This window comes from Corvus brachyrhynchos, unplaced genomic scaffold, assembly GCF_000691975.1.
Source record: "Corvus brachyrhynchos isolate BGI_N302 unplaced genomic scaffold, ASM69197v1 scaffold317, whole genome shotgun sequence".
NCBI classification, from domain to species: domain Eukaryota; kingdom Metazoa; phylum Chordata; class Aves; order Passeriformes; family Corvidae; genus Corvus; species Corvus brachyrhynchos.
The window spans coordinates 1,008,433-1,023,163 of record NW_008239295.1 but is presented as its reverse complement, the minus strand read 5'-3'; the positions used below and the strand labels follow the sequence as shown (position 1 = coordinate 1,023,163).

Below are 14,731 nucleotides of genomic sequence, written 5' to 3'. Positions count from 1 at the left end.
CGGCGCCCCGCCCCGCCTTGTCTTCCTGTGCTGGCTCCCAGGGTTGCAGGCAGCTCTGCAGGGAGGGGTGATCTCACCTGAGCGGGGCAGAGGGGCAGGATTCCCGCCCCGGGGGCTCAGCCCAGCACAGGGCGGTTCTGGCTCCCAGCACACAAGGCCGCAGCAGGGCCAGCTCTCACCCAGTGGCACCCCCAGGTCCTTCTGGCAAAAATTCTGTCTATTTTCTTGGGGAATAATGCAGTGTTAGAGTCTGGTATTGCAGTGAAGATGGCTGAACAGAAGGAAAGCTGCAAACCCTCAAGAAGTTTCCCCTGCAGTGCCTGTCTGTAAGGGTTAAGCATCTCCAGCATGAGCTGAAGCACATGTGAAGGGCCCTTGGTCAGAGGCTGTGAGTGCTTGCAAAGATACCCACAGGTAATGGGATTTGAGCTGCCGGTTTTCCTTGACTTCTCTCTCTGCCCCTAAAGTAGCTGCATTAATTTTTATCTTTAAACATTCCTGATTTGCAAAAAAATCCCCACTGATGTTACCACCTCTGAGTCATGCCACCATATTTGTGTGCTGGTATATTTTAGGAGCAAAGCTGCTGGAATTCAATAAGTATAAAGCAGGACTTGATAAGCAAGGTAGTGGTAGTAGCAGGCTATTTAGATAAGGGAAAGGAGGTGTGGTGTGCTGACAGTAAGTACTTGGCACCTTGCAGTATTGATCCCAAATGAATTTGGTCCAGGCTGTTTCTCAGCCCCGGGATTTTCTGCAGGTTAAATTCCTTTCTTCAGGCTTGGAGGACATATCAGTGTTATCAGCCTGATAGATCACAGAATAGAGAATTGTACAAAGTCCTGAGCTGGAAGGGACCCACAAGGATCACTGTGTCCAGCCCTCAGCCCTGCACAGCACAGCCCCAAGAAGGTACACTGTCCTTTGCTTCAGGGCACTTGAAGGTTCACTGTCCTTTGCTTCAGGGCACTTGAAGACCTTATCTGGTAAGTGATAAGACTCATGTATCACATCTGTCTTCTCTTCCCCTCAGGCTGCACAACTAATGACCACTGATAAGGGATCAGTGCAGTGTTGGATCATCCAGCAGCACCACTGGAAACAAGGTATGGATGTTCCTCACGTTTCTGCTGCACTATTGATAGCACACATTGGAGCTGCTGACCACAGCTGCAGGAAGAACAGCACCTGCTCTGACATAAGGCCTGGTGGGACAGTTATTCTTGTACATAATTTGGGCTGCATTTGAATGGACACTTTATGCGCTTTTGCTATGTGGCTGTGCCATATTTGCTTTAGCAACAGAAGTCCTCAAAGGAATTTGCAGTGTCCCTTCTCAAGGTGTAGACTCTTGTTGTGTCCTATTCCTGTGCCACCCACAGTGGGTGTGTAACCAAGATTTGAGGTGTGGGTGGAAACCTGTGAGGCATCCCTGGATCTGTAGTGCCCTGGAGTTGTGCTGGACCATGCAAACATGGCAGCACCACGGTGTGGGTTCAGGGCCATCCTTAAGGGATGGCACTGCCATAGCTGTTACTCCCCAACTCCGTAGCTGCTTTATTCCAAAGAAATGGTCATCACAGAATCATAGAACAGTTTGGGTTGGAAAGGCACTGAAGTTCATATCGTTTCACCCCCCTGCTATGGGCAGGGACACCTCCTGCTAGCCCAGGTTGCTCAGAGACCCATCCAACTTAGCCTTGACCCCAGTGATCAGATCACCGCTCTGCCTTTTCAGTCCTGTCCCAGAAACTGACCTGCTCCCCTGAAATACGGGAGAGAAGCCTTTCATTCAGTCTCTAACCCTGAAATACAGGAGAGAAGCCTTTCATTCAGTCTCTAACCCTGAAATACAGGAGAGAAGCCTTTCACTCAGTCCCTATCCCTGAAATACAGGAGAGAAGCCTTTCACTCAGTCCCTATCCCTGAAATACAAGAGAGAAGCCTTTCATTCAGTCCCTAACCCTGAAATACAGGAGAGAAGCCTTTCACTCAGTCTCTAACTGAGCTCCCCATTCAGATCTGTGTGCACACAAGCCCTGCTTGTCAGGCTGTGGTTTCTGGGTTGCTGCTCTGCAGAGCCCTCGCTGCTGTTCCAGGGGAATTGGCCAGCTTCAAGGTAATGGGTTACCTCTTTGCTCCCAGCAGCTAGAGAGCACGGAAAGAGGCTAAAAATACCTCTGAGCCGACACCTAATGTCACTTCTCCTCACGAGGGGTTTGTGCACTTGCCACGGGGATCTTAAGCAATTGCATAGGGGAGGGGATAAATCTCTTTATTTTTGTGAATAGAGGGGGAGGCACCCAGGAGAAAAATCCCTCTATGAAAAAGCTGTGCAGCCCCGTGCTTTGATGCCTGGGTTGAAAAATCTAAATGTCCATGGATTTAGACCAGCCAATGGCGTGTGAGTGCTATTTTTGGAAAGCACAGTGCAGAATTATGGCACATGCCTCACATGTGAATTGGGAAAGTGCAAGCTATTTTTGGAGCCTGTTTGCATATGTGCTGAGTCAAGGTTTGCACACAGAGCAAGGCTGCACCTAGCATCTCTTAAATCTGCTTTAGCAAGGTTATTAGCTTTCAAGCAAGCTCTGGGTCCAAAAAAAAAAAATCCTTTCTCCCCCTGATTTTATTAGCATCTCAGCATTGCAGGGAGATTAATTAGAAAAGCCAAAATTTAAGAGCCAAAGGGGAGGCATAAGGAAAGGGGAAGCAATTTAGAGTTGAAGGGAGATTGGTTCTGAAAAGGTATTACCTAGGTAAGTAAGTAAGAAAGACCAGAACAGCATAAAAAAAAAATATGGAAAGGCAAGAGGGGCTGTAAAGAAGGTGGAAAATTTACACCTTGTGGTATCATTGCTGAAGAAAGCCTATTTGCAGGGAGAAACCCCTGGGGAAGACAGGAATTAGGAAAAGAAATTGGAGCAGCATTGCATGAATTCTAGCCAGCCCTTACGCTAGTCTGAAAACAAAACCAACTGGAGATCCCAAGTCAGAACTGACACCCTGCTGGGCAGGGTGGTGGCTGCAGTCTGATTAAGGGGTGGCTGCAATCCTCCTGAAGTGATAGATGTGGTTCTGTTGAAGCAGTGATCCTGTAGAAGGGTCTGGTCTTCCTCTGAAGGTCCAGTGGTGGTAATGTAGCTCTTGTCCTCTGGGAATCCAGCAGGTAAGGGCTGCCTGTGGTGTTCCAAACCTCAGACTATATCCAGGTAGGGATGCTTGGTTCCTCCCCCTGGGCAGAGCATCTTACAATGGGATGATGTAATTTATGAGTCATGCGGTGAGGCTGGATGGCCCATTAGCAGAAGATATCCCCAGAAGGGGGTTATCAGGGATGTGTCCTGGAAGAGATAAAGAACATTGCCCCACCTGGCTCTAACAGATGGTGATAGAATACATGCTTCTGGTTACATCTCACATTGTCACCTAAAACATTATCTACCCCTTATTCTATTACCATTGGCATCATACCCTTATCAATACCCTCCTCAAACTCTACATATAGATGCATACACAGTGAAACCCTACACACAGTTCTCACCTAAAATTAGGTCCCCTTGTGGCACACAAGGGGTTTCCCCATCTTTCTGCATTACCCACCAAGTGTAACCAGGTCCTTGAGCAAAGACAATCCCACGGATGGGTTTGCCTTTGCCTGAGGTGGGATTAATCCAAACAGTCTTTCCTAAAATACCTCTCAGGTGTACCACAGGGACTCTATCTCCATCCACTGTGTGCAAGGGTGGGACCAGCTCGATTGATGGACCCTCGGGTATTGACCATCCAGGTGGCCTTTGCTAAGTTCACTTCCCAATTTTTGAAGATCCCCTCACCAAGCACCTTCAGGGTCATCTTGCCGCTGTTGTACCAGGGACGGTGAGAAAAGCAACATAGACTCCAGTCCAGAGGAAGGGAAGAGAATTATTTATTAATTTCCAAACTCATTTATATAACCTGGTTTGCTTGAATGGCATAAGGTCCTTTGACCATGCACTTTTTAGAATGATTGATTAAACCCTACAACATCCACTTCAAAATATTTCTCCAGTCAGTAACATAACAAGCTGCATAACAAACTTGCAGGTGCAAGATAAAAATATTGGTTTACAAAAACCTCTCATTGTTTACAGCTAGCATGCATGTGAAAGCAAGCTTTCACATGGATGTTGGCAGAAAGCTGGAAAATTTCTCTGCATCAAGCTTTCAGCATCCACAAAATCTTAAGTAGTGCGTTGCACCATTCAACTTTCCCGGCAGCTGGTGTGTGATAGGGGATATGATAGATCATTCTGGCCCAGGTATTTATAGAGTTGTTCCTGAATGACTCCCATAGTCCGACTCAATTCTCTCAGGGGTGCCATCTCTCCACATAATCTTCTCTTTGAGCTAACAGCAGTTCAGCTGAGCAGGGCGGGGGGGGGATCTAAATATTCTTGTCCTCCGTACTTCTCTAGGATACTTTCTTTCTGCTGTGCCTTGAAATCTTCTTTTTTCGCTTTGAAGGATTTATAAAGGAGCTCTAATTTTGTAGGGTCTGCTTGCAGATGAACTTCAGAGCCTTTGTCATAAGCCTCCCAAGCTAAGAACTGAGTCTGTGCCATTGAAATGCTATCGCCTGTGTAGCGAACAAAGTTGTCACCTGCATAACCAACTTCATCTGGATTCTTGCCTGTGCTGGCATAAGGGTTCTCCCTCATTGCTCTTGTTTTCGGATCATAATAAGCAGAGTTTGGATCTAGATTCCTCAAGTATTTTGCAATATCCTCCCGAATACGTAAATTTCGGACTGTGATGTGTCTTTTAGAGTCAAAGTTCTGCCCAGGCATATCAATGTCATCTGCATATTTGTCTTCATCTTCACTGTTACAATCCTTTTCTGTCTGTAAATTTGATTCCTCTTCTCCCTACTGGTGTCTTGGGGAGTTCACTTGCTCCAGCTTCCCTGATGCCAACTCCTCCTGAAGCTTCTGGGCTTTCAGTGTCCATTTGGCCAAATCAACCTTGGAATATTCCTTGACAATTTTCAAGTGCTCCTCTGGCTTATAACCATTCCACCGGTCTCGCTTCCCATCGTAATCAAACATCAGCTGAGGCTGCACATGTTCATCTGGGGCAATATTCATGCCTGTGTATTTTGCTCCTACTTTCCTGGGTCTCTCCTTGCAGTGTTTCTTTTTGTGTGTCACTGCCCAGATTTGTACCCAGTATTTTGAGCGCCTGCACAGAGTATGAGACCCTGCACCATCTGCTCCAGCGTCAGGTCCACTGAATGGCCTGCTTTCTTTCCTTTCCACCCTGCTGCCTACTCCTCACCTTATCTCTATGGAAGAGCTACTACGGCCCAGATTTGGCTTTCTGGGAATCATCTATCCCCAAAGAATTATCTTTTTCACATCAGTTCAATGGTCATCAAAGGACTCACCCATCAAAGGACTCACTACAAGTTTGCAGTCAATATTTGTACCTTTATCATAATATCTAGAGGTATCCTAACCATCAGGGAAGAATCATAAACTCACTTATATTTACTGATTTGTACTAGTTTGAAAGCAAACCAGTGAGAGACTCCAAGTCAGAATTACAATTTAATAGGAGAATTAAAATAAAAGTAATAGCACAGAAACACTGACAGAGTCAGGATACAACCTGACACCCTGTCAGGCAGGGTGCTGGTAGCAGTCTGATTAAGGGGTGGCTGCAGTCCTCCTGAAGTGATAGATGTGGTTCTGTTGAAGCAGTGATCCTGTAGAAGGGTCTGGTCTTCCTCTGAAGGTCCAGTGGTGGTAATGTAGCTCTTGTCCTCTGGGAATCCAGCAGGTAAGGGCTGCCTGTGGTGTTCCAAACCTCAGACTATATCCAGGTAGGGATGCTTGGTTCCTCCCCCTGGGCAGAGCATCTTACAATGGGATGATGTAATTTATGAGTCATGCAGTGAGGCTGGATGGCTCATTAGCAGCAGATATCCCCAGGAGGGAGTTATCAGGGATGTGGCATGAAGGAGATAAAGAACACAGCCCCACCTGCTTTAACAGCTTATGAGGATGCTGATAGAATACATCCTTTTGGTTACACCTTACGTTGTAACCTAAGACAGCCCTGGATTTGGGGCATGGAAGATAAGCCCCTAGGTTTCATGGCAAAGGGATGCCAGCTGAAGATAGCACAAGATTGACTGGCTGGGGGTGGTCTCAGTGGGTGGAATCTGTTCTCAGAGGACACAGCCTTTTGCAGGCTGCCTTCCAGAGCAGTGCTGGCTGTCCTCACAGATGATGGACACTCAATCAGATTTCCCTATATTGCCAGAGGTGTTGCCTTATCAAGGGATCTTTCTTATCAACTGTTTCCAGCAGGCAAAGGCCTCAAAGATAGGAGACAATTAGACTGCTGTGGTCATTAGGGGTGATGCCCTGATGATTTTTTGCCTTTTCTGTTATACCCCTGTTATACCTTTTTTATAACTTCTGTATTCCTAGTGCTTTTCCCCTACAATCTTGGACTTGTTTGTTCAGCTAGGAGACGAAACATTTTAGAAGCTTCGTAGCTAGGGATCAGTGTGCCCCAGACCCCAAGGTCCTCTCCAGAACACATTCTGTAAACCAAGATAGAACCATCCAGGGGAAGGCTCCTTGGGGAGGGGGGGCTCACTAGAGCCTCTCATTGGGGAATCTTTGATAGATATGCTAATTAGTAAGACCTATAATGTTATACCAGATATTTTGGGGGGGCATTGCAGTGTGCATTGAGGTGCATTTGACCTGGACGTGTGCACCTAAGGATTCTTAAAATAAATACCAAGGTAAAATCCCTTCTTCCCTTCTAACCATGTATGACTCTTGATTTTAAGACCGGGACAAGGCATCAGGGGGAACTTGAGGTTCAGCTGGGCCAAGTGCTGGGTCCTACACTTTGGCCCCAACAGCTCCCTGCAGTGCTCTAGGCTGGGGCAGAATTGCTTGAAAGAACCTGGGGTGCTGGTGACAGTGGCTGAATGTGAACCAACGTGTGGGCAAGAAGGCCAGTGGCACCTGGCTGGGATCAGCAATGGTGTGGCCAGCAGGATCAGAACAGTGATTGTCCCCCTGTACTTGGCTCGGTGGGGCCACACCTCAGATCCTGTGTCCAGTTCTGGGCCTGTCACTGCAAAATGGACATTGAAGGGCTGGAGCGTGTCCAGAGAAGGGAACGGAGCACCAGGAGCAGCTGAGGGAGCTGGGAAAGGGGCTCAACCGGGAGCAAAGGAGGCTCAGGGGGGACCTTCTGGCTCTGCACAACTCCCTGACAGGAGGGGCAGCCAGGGGGGATCGGGCTCTGCTCCCAGGGAACAGGGACGGGAGGAGAGGAAATGTCCTCAAGCTGTGCCAGGAGAGATTCAGTTTGGACATCAGGAAGAATTTCTTCACTGAAAGGGTGATTGGACATTGGAAGGGGCTGTCCAGGGTAGTGGTAGAGTCCCTATCCCCAGAAGTGTTTAAGGAAAGGCTGGACGTGGCAATGGGTACCATGGTCTGGTATTTGGTCACAGGTTGGACTTGATGATCTCAGAGGTCTTTTCCAACCTGAATGATTCTGTGATTCTGTGATTCAGGTGTTCTTCTGTGCCACAGTTTGCCTTCTGCTGGTGGGAAGCACCAGCCAAAATCTGCAGAGTGGGTGGGAGTGGGGCAGATGGGGAGGCTCGCTGCCCATTCAGGTGTGGCACTGGAGAACCTTCTTGGTTTGGTGTGCACAGAAATGGGCTTGCATACATGGAGAACACAGTGCTGGCACTGCAACAGGTCCACCAAGCAGACAGGAAGGGAGCAGGGAGGTGCCTGGGAGCTCTGGGAGAACAGGAAAGTGTTTTTAGACTACATGAGATGAGAAGCAGAGCAAGAGCAGCCTGAGCATTGGCTTGTTGGTGGAGGTCCAGATGAGATCCAGAGCAGAAATATTCTGTATTGTTCACACCAAGAGCAGTCCTGCAGAGTTTGTAGGGATGCTTTAAAGCCCTTAAGGTCCTGGTGAGGCTGGCTGTAGATGTTGACCCCAGGTGAAAGAGGAAAAGGGAGCAGTGGTACCTGGACACAGATAAACATCCCTGTTATGCTGCTAATACCATGTCATGCAGCCAGACACAGTGAAGAGGTGATACTGAGCTCTTTGGGGGGGTACTCTTGACTCAATTTATTATTTAAGTTCCTAGACATACAGATATCAACGTCAGACCTGACACACAGCTATAAACAGGGTGAGACAGAGCATGAGAACTGCTGGCATGCTGCCTCCTATGTTTGCCCTCCTGGAGGCTTTAATCCTTGTGGAACCAGACCTACATGGTCCTTTCTGGGCCCTTATCTGCCTAGGTACACATGGTTCAGAAGAGTTTGTTAAAATTACACCTATTCTGTTTTCCCTCTTGAAATCAGAGAAAATAAAAAGTGAAATCCACTGCAACAAAGAAAAAAATCCCTAAGTTTGAAATACATGTGGGGTGTCAAGCCCTTGTCTTGAAGGTGAGCCTGAGAATGGGTTAAAAAGACTAAAAAATGCAAATGTTGATGTAATTTCCCTATTTGGAAAGAAGACACAAGTCAAAAAAATGCCAACAATGCCCACAAAACAAACCAAATCAGAATTCCCCTCCAGTTTCTAGTGTGTGCTTACAAAAGCTTGAACACTGATCCAAAATCTGAGGAGAGGCAGATGAAAATTGTGCAGGACCCCATTTTTAAGCAGCTCTATTACAAAACCTTTTTTTTTTTTTGCTTTGACACCATTTTATTCCTCAGATAAGCAGAGAATAGAAAGCAGCACTTTTCCAGATCTTAGTTTGGAGTGGTTTCCAGATAAAACCACTTAGGTTCACCACCTTCCTTTCTGCAACCATAGATCCTCAGCCTGAGAACTGAGCTTGAGTCTAAACATGACTTGGACCTGCTGGAAATCTGAGTGCTCATTTCACTCAATACTCAGCTCCCATCCTGGAACTTTGATGAACCCAACCTGAGATTCGTGCTTGTAATCAAACCTAAGCAGAGATCAGTTTTGCCTGGGTTTTAGTTTCAAGCAGGAAGGTGCCCACCTTCCTACCTGTCTTCACCTGGACCAGGCAGTGGGATGTCTGGCTATCTCCTTGCATATCATCATTAGCTTTTCAGGATACATGATCAGCCTCCTTGTCCAGGAATTTGTAACCCACCCATTTGTGCTTTGTTGTCATATAATCAGCATATTCTAGGTTAGTGTTCCCTGCAGCTGACATGGCCACAGAATCACAGAATATCCTAGCTGGAAAGGACCCACAAGGATCATCCAGCCCAACTCCTGGCCCTGGACAGGACACCCCAACAATCTCACCCGGGGCCTGGGAGTGTTGTCCAAACACTCCTTGAGGTCTGTCAGGTTTGGTGCTGTGTCCATTCCTGGGGGAGCCTGTTCAGTGCCCCACCACCCTCTGGGGAAGAACCTTCTCCTGATATCCAACCTAACCCTCCCTGACACAGCTCCAGCTGTTCCCTGGGTCCTGTCCCTGGTCACACAGAGCAGAGCTCAGTGCCTGCCCCTCCGCTCCCTCTCCTGAGTAAGCTGCAGAACTGCTGTGAGCTTTGACCTCAGTCTCCTCCAGCTGAACAGACCAAATGCCTTCAGCTACTCCTCGTGTGGCTTCCCCTCCATGCCTTTCACTATCTCTAAAACTCTACTTTGGACACTCTCCAACAGCTTTAGATCTTTCTTATGTTTTGGCACCCAAAACTGCCCCAGCACTGGAGGTGAGGCTGCCCCAGCCCAGAGCAGAGCAGGACAATCCCTCCCTAGCCCGGCTGGCGATGCTGGGCCTGGTGCCCCCAGGACAGGGATCTCCCTCCTGGCTCCAGGGCACTGCTGGCTCATGTCCAGCTGGCCACTGACCAGGACCCCCAGGTCCCTTTCCCTGGCACTGCTCCCCAACATCTCATCCCCCAATCTGCCCTTACACCCAGGCTGGGTCTGCTCCGGGAATGACTCTCTGCCCACATGGTAGCAAGCCTGACAAAGGCTCTCTTCAGAGAGATCATGGATGGATCAGAGTCAAGAGTACCGTAATTGCCAACCCACGCAGCCACCTCTGCACACCAGCATTCCAGCACTGTGTGGAAAACAGAATGCCTGCCTGACCCACACAAGTCTGCTGTGCCAACTGCCCTCACCAGCTGTAAACAGAATCAGAGATAATGCAGCAGCAGCTTAATTCACACAGCACTTCTTGTTTGTGGCAGCAGAGTGGCCATTTTCCACTGGAGAAACTGAGCTACAGCAAATCAAAATGCTTTGCAGAGGTCAGTCCTACACCCAGGAACAGTGACTGCACTGTTGTACAAAAGTGATGATCTTGTTATTTTGGTGTTTTCTATATTGCTTTTCAAAAGTCACGTGAAAAAAATCGTTGTGTTTGCATCCTCTCTGCTCTCAGATTGTCTTAGCTGTCTGACCCCTTGTGTCTGAAGAAATATGACACAGTCTCAGGGGGTTATATAGTGCTCACAAATAGGTGGCTATCAATAAATTATTACTGAAAACCCCAGTTACGTTAGCCTGCATAGATCAGGTAAATAAATTGCACAGTCTATTCTGCATCTGGACATCTGAATGTCTCAGACTCTTGATGGTCTGGAAGAAATAGTCTCTTCAATACCTTTAAAATGGACTTCCTTTGGATATTTTGAATAACTGACTTTGAATATTCTGCTTCTTTCAACTGTCTGACCACTAGACTTTATTTTTTATAATAGATTACTTAATTCACAAGGTTTAAAACTGGAGCTTGACTAATAACTCTCATAAGCAATGGGGCTCTTGGTACAGGATTTTTGGTTTCAAAGCAAACACCACTCTTACTTGTGTCAATGTCAGCGGTAAATGTGTTCCACTGGGCCCCTCTCTCTTGAGAGCACAGAGCAAAACCCTCTGGTCCTTGACACAACCAACTTTTCTAGTGCAACAAGGTCTGAAATAAATAAGCAGTGAGCTTCCTAGGGTATCCCAGAGGTGCCTGGGGAATTACAGGCATGGAGAGTGGCATTCTCCTGCAGCAGGAGCAAAAAGCCAGAGCAGGGGCATCCTCATCAGCCTCAGATGGCATCTGATGTCCAAGATTAAGCAACTGCTCTGAGCCATGGAGATCCCAGTGATGGCCAACAGAGCCGAGAGCTCCTGCTTGCCTGAAGCAGTGTTGGCTGGTGATCGGCTGTGTCACTGGGCTCCAGGAGCCAGCACTGCCTGGATTTCCTCCATCTGCAGACCCAACCCAAACAACCAGCCTGCAATATAGGCACTGCCACAGGCCTGGTTGGCAGCTTGAGCTCAGCCTCTCCCCAGCTGAGATGGCAAATGAGGTTATATAAATATGAGGTTGGGTACATGTTTTCATTGGTCAGAGATAGAAGAATGAACAGAAAGAAGAATGAGCTACATGGGCAGTCTGAGGAAGATGTTTTGGAACATCACTGGTAGGCATTCCACAGAGACTGAAAATACTTGTTGGTACTTGGTCAGATGTGTACCTGGAAATTCACATGTATAATAAAGCCAGCTCTAGCAGACCCCTTCCAAGACTAGGGCTAAAATAGACTCTGCACTGTGAATTTCTCTTGGCTGAATATGTGAATAATACATCAACAATAACTAAGCTTTTGCAAGGAGGCACAGCTCTGTGATGCTGGTCTTAATATCTGGAGTGGAAGTAGCCCCGCTGAAATTGATGAAAAAACAGTACTATTTGAACCTGGCCCATAACATGCCCTCATCTCTCTTTGGGTGACAAGAATGGTGACCACTTCCACTGCATGACACCTGGGCCATTAAATACCTCCATGATTAAGGGCAGAAGATTTGTTTTATGGGCATGGATCCAGCAAAGAGTGCTTGAAACACATCAGGAGCATTGCTGACTTCATTAAGACTCTGCATGTTTAAACAGCTGCTTGAGAGCCCTGGTGGATGAAGCTTTACATATCTAATAAAGAGCCCTGAAGGTTGAGGTTTGCCTCTGAAAGTAACTTTATTTGGCTTAAGCCATCCATCACACTGAAATAATGCTGTTGTTGGGTAGGAGACGCAACTATTTTTATGGCTGTGCGTAATATTTTCCACTGTCACCAAAGTGCCTTTCTGAGTGATAAATGTGTAGATTTCCTGCTTCCCCGGGCCTGAAGGAGCAGAGGAGGGATGGTGGGATGCAGTGCCTTTTCCCTGTTTGTACAAGCAGGGCTGGTGGAATGGGGGAAGTGCCCGGGCTGGAAACTGGCAGTGCTCAGCCTGCAGATGCCCTCTGGCAGGAGGCACATCAGCAGGCTGGTGCAGAACAGGAACTTCTTGTTTACACAGCTCACCATCTGCATGGAATTGGCTCCATCTTCCCATCTCTGTGTGGAAATGGGAATGCTGCACCTGCTTAACTCATTGTAGCCTTCAGGGAAACCAAAGCCTTCTCACTGTTCTGACATCACCTTTCTCTTGGCTGGAAGAGCTGCTGTCATCCAGGCATGCATGACACAGTGGTAACTGCTTAGTGCTAGGAAGATCAAGGAAATTAGGCTGTAAATGGAAATGGAGCACTCATCCTATGTTGTAACCTGCTGAAGATTCGCTGGGAGAAGTTCCACAGAATCATAGTAAGTCCTGAACTGCAAAGGAACCACAAGGATCATCCAGTCCAACTCCTGGCCCTGGACAGCACAGCCTAAGAATTACCATGTGCCTGAGAGTGCTGTCCAAACACTTCCTGAGCTCTGTCTGGCTTGGTGCTGTGACCACTGCCTGGGGGAGCCTGTTCAGTGTCCACCCACCCTCTGGGGGAAGTACCTTTTCCTGAAATCCAACCTAACCCTCCCCTGACACAGCTCTGTAACAGCTTTAGGTCTTTCTACTATTGTGGCACCCAAACCTGCCCCAGCACTTGAGGTGAGGCCACCCCAGCCCAGGGTAGAGCAGGACAATCCCCTCGCTGGGCTGGCTGGCAGTGCTGGGCCTGATGCCCCCAGGACAGGGATATCCCTCCTGGCTTTCAAGGCACAGCCAGGTGCCATATTAAACATGGCTTGTCCCTTCCTGAGGTTACAAAGGTGACCATTATAATTGTTTCAGTGATGATATCTTCCTCAGGCCACATGCTAATGCTGCAATTTTCCTAGCAAAAGCCCGTGCAATCCTCTGATGGCTTCACAAGGAAATTTAATCCACAGGATGGAAAGGACCATGGAGCAGTATATCCAGGTGAAGCCACACTTTGTCTAGACACAGTTTTTTCCAGGTCAGTAGTGACAGAGGGGACTGTAAAGAGTGAATGCATGGTGCCTCCTCTGTTAGCTGAACTGGAACTTCTTCAGTTTGGTCTCATATCTTTGTTTGCAAGGTGGGAGGTATGAAATTTGCCTGCTCTTAAACCAGCTGAAACAGCTCAGTTGTTTATCCCCTTCAGACAGGGACAGTTCTAAAAAACTTGCACACATCTACTCTGAGGCAAACACTGTGGCACCAGAGAGTTCCCTCAGCAAAACTCTTCCAGCTGCCAGCATCTGTGTGACACAGGAAGGCATAGGGACACTTCACATCTAGATGCAACAAACTTTCCTTCTTTTTCCTTACACCTGCATTTCAAGACCCGAAACACTGCCACAGCTCCGGTGTTCCCCAGTGTCCTGAAATGTAATAAAGATATTTTCTTAAACAGTTTCTACCCTTTCTGCTCCTTTCTGAAAAATGAAGATGTCTTTTCCACTGCAAAACAAGCAGTTCTTATTCTTTGTACTGGTGAGCGGGTTTATATCAGGACTCCTCCCAGAGAGGATTGTCAAAGTCTTCAGGAGTGTAGCCCCACTTTCTGTTTCTGGAGGCTTACATCTCCTTTTAGAAGCAGTGATTTCATGTGTCTTGCCCTTGGCTTGACAGTTTTTTGGAGAAAGCAAGACCCTGGCTCCAAGGAGTGCCTTTGTCAGCACCCATCGTGCCAGGCCTGTGTTTGCAACCAGCCCTTCACAAAGCAGTGACTGATTCTTGTGAGACTTCTGCTGCTACACAGGTCTGAGGAGCTCATGCAGGTGACTCCCAGGGCCACATTTAACACTACAAAGACCATCAGTGGGAGTAATGTGCAGATACTCTGAGTGAGGAGGGGATTCTGCCCCTCTGCCCCTCTGCTGAGCCCCACCCTCAGAGCTGCATCCAGCCCTGGGATCCCAGCACAGGAAGGACAGGGAGCTGCTGGAGCCAGTCCAGAGCAGGGACACCAAGGGGAGCAGAGGGATGGATCAGCTCTGCTGGGAGGAAAGGCTGAGGGAACTGGGATTGTTCAGCCTGGAGAAGGGAAGGCTTTGGGGTGACCTCAGTGTGGCCTTGCAGAGCCTGAAGGGAGCCCACAGGAAAGATGGAGAGAGACTCTTGACAAGGGCCTGAAGTGACAGGATAAGGGGCAATGGCTTCACACTGGCACAGAGCAGGTTTAGATTGGGTATGAGGCATAAATTGTTCCCTGTGAGGGTGGTGAGGCCCTGGCACAGGTTGCCCAGAGAAGCTGTGGCTGCCCCATCCCTGAAGTGTTTCAGGCCAGGTTTGATGGGGCTCTGAGCACTGTGGTCTAGTGGAAGGTGTCCCTTCCCATGGCAGGGGAGTGGAACAAGATGATCTTTAAGATCCCTTCCAGCCCAAATCATTCTGTGATTTTATGATTTTCTGCAGTGCATAAACAATCATGTGGTGCAGGTGGTGCTCCTGT

At 48.0% G+C, this 14,731-nt stretch overlaps 1 pseudogene; it reads right to left on the bottom strand.

The window, feature by feature from the left end:
- Nucleotides 1-4,336: 4,336 nt before the first annotated feature.
- LOC103619978 lies at nucleotides 4,337-5,369 on the bottom strand (annotated as a pseudogene).
- Between the last annotated feature and the right edge of the window lie 9,362 nt (nucleotides 5,370-14,731).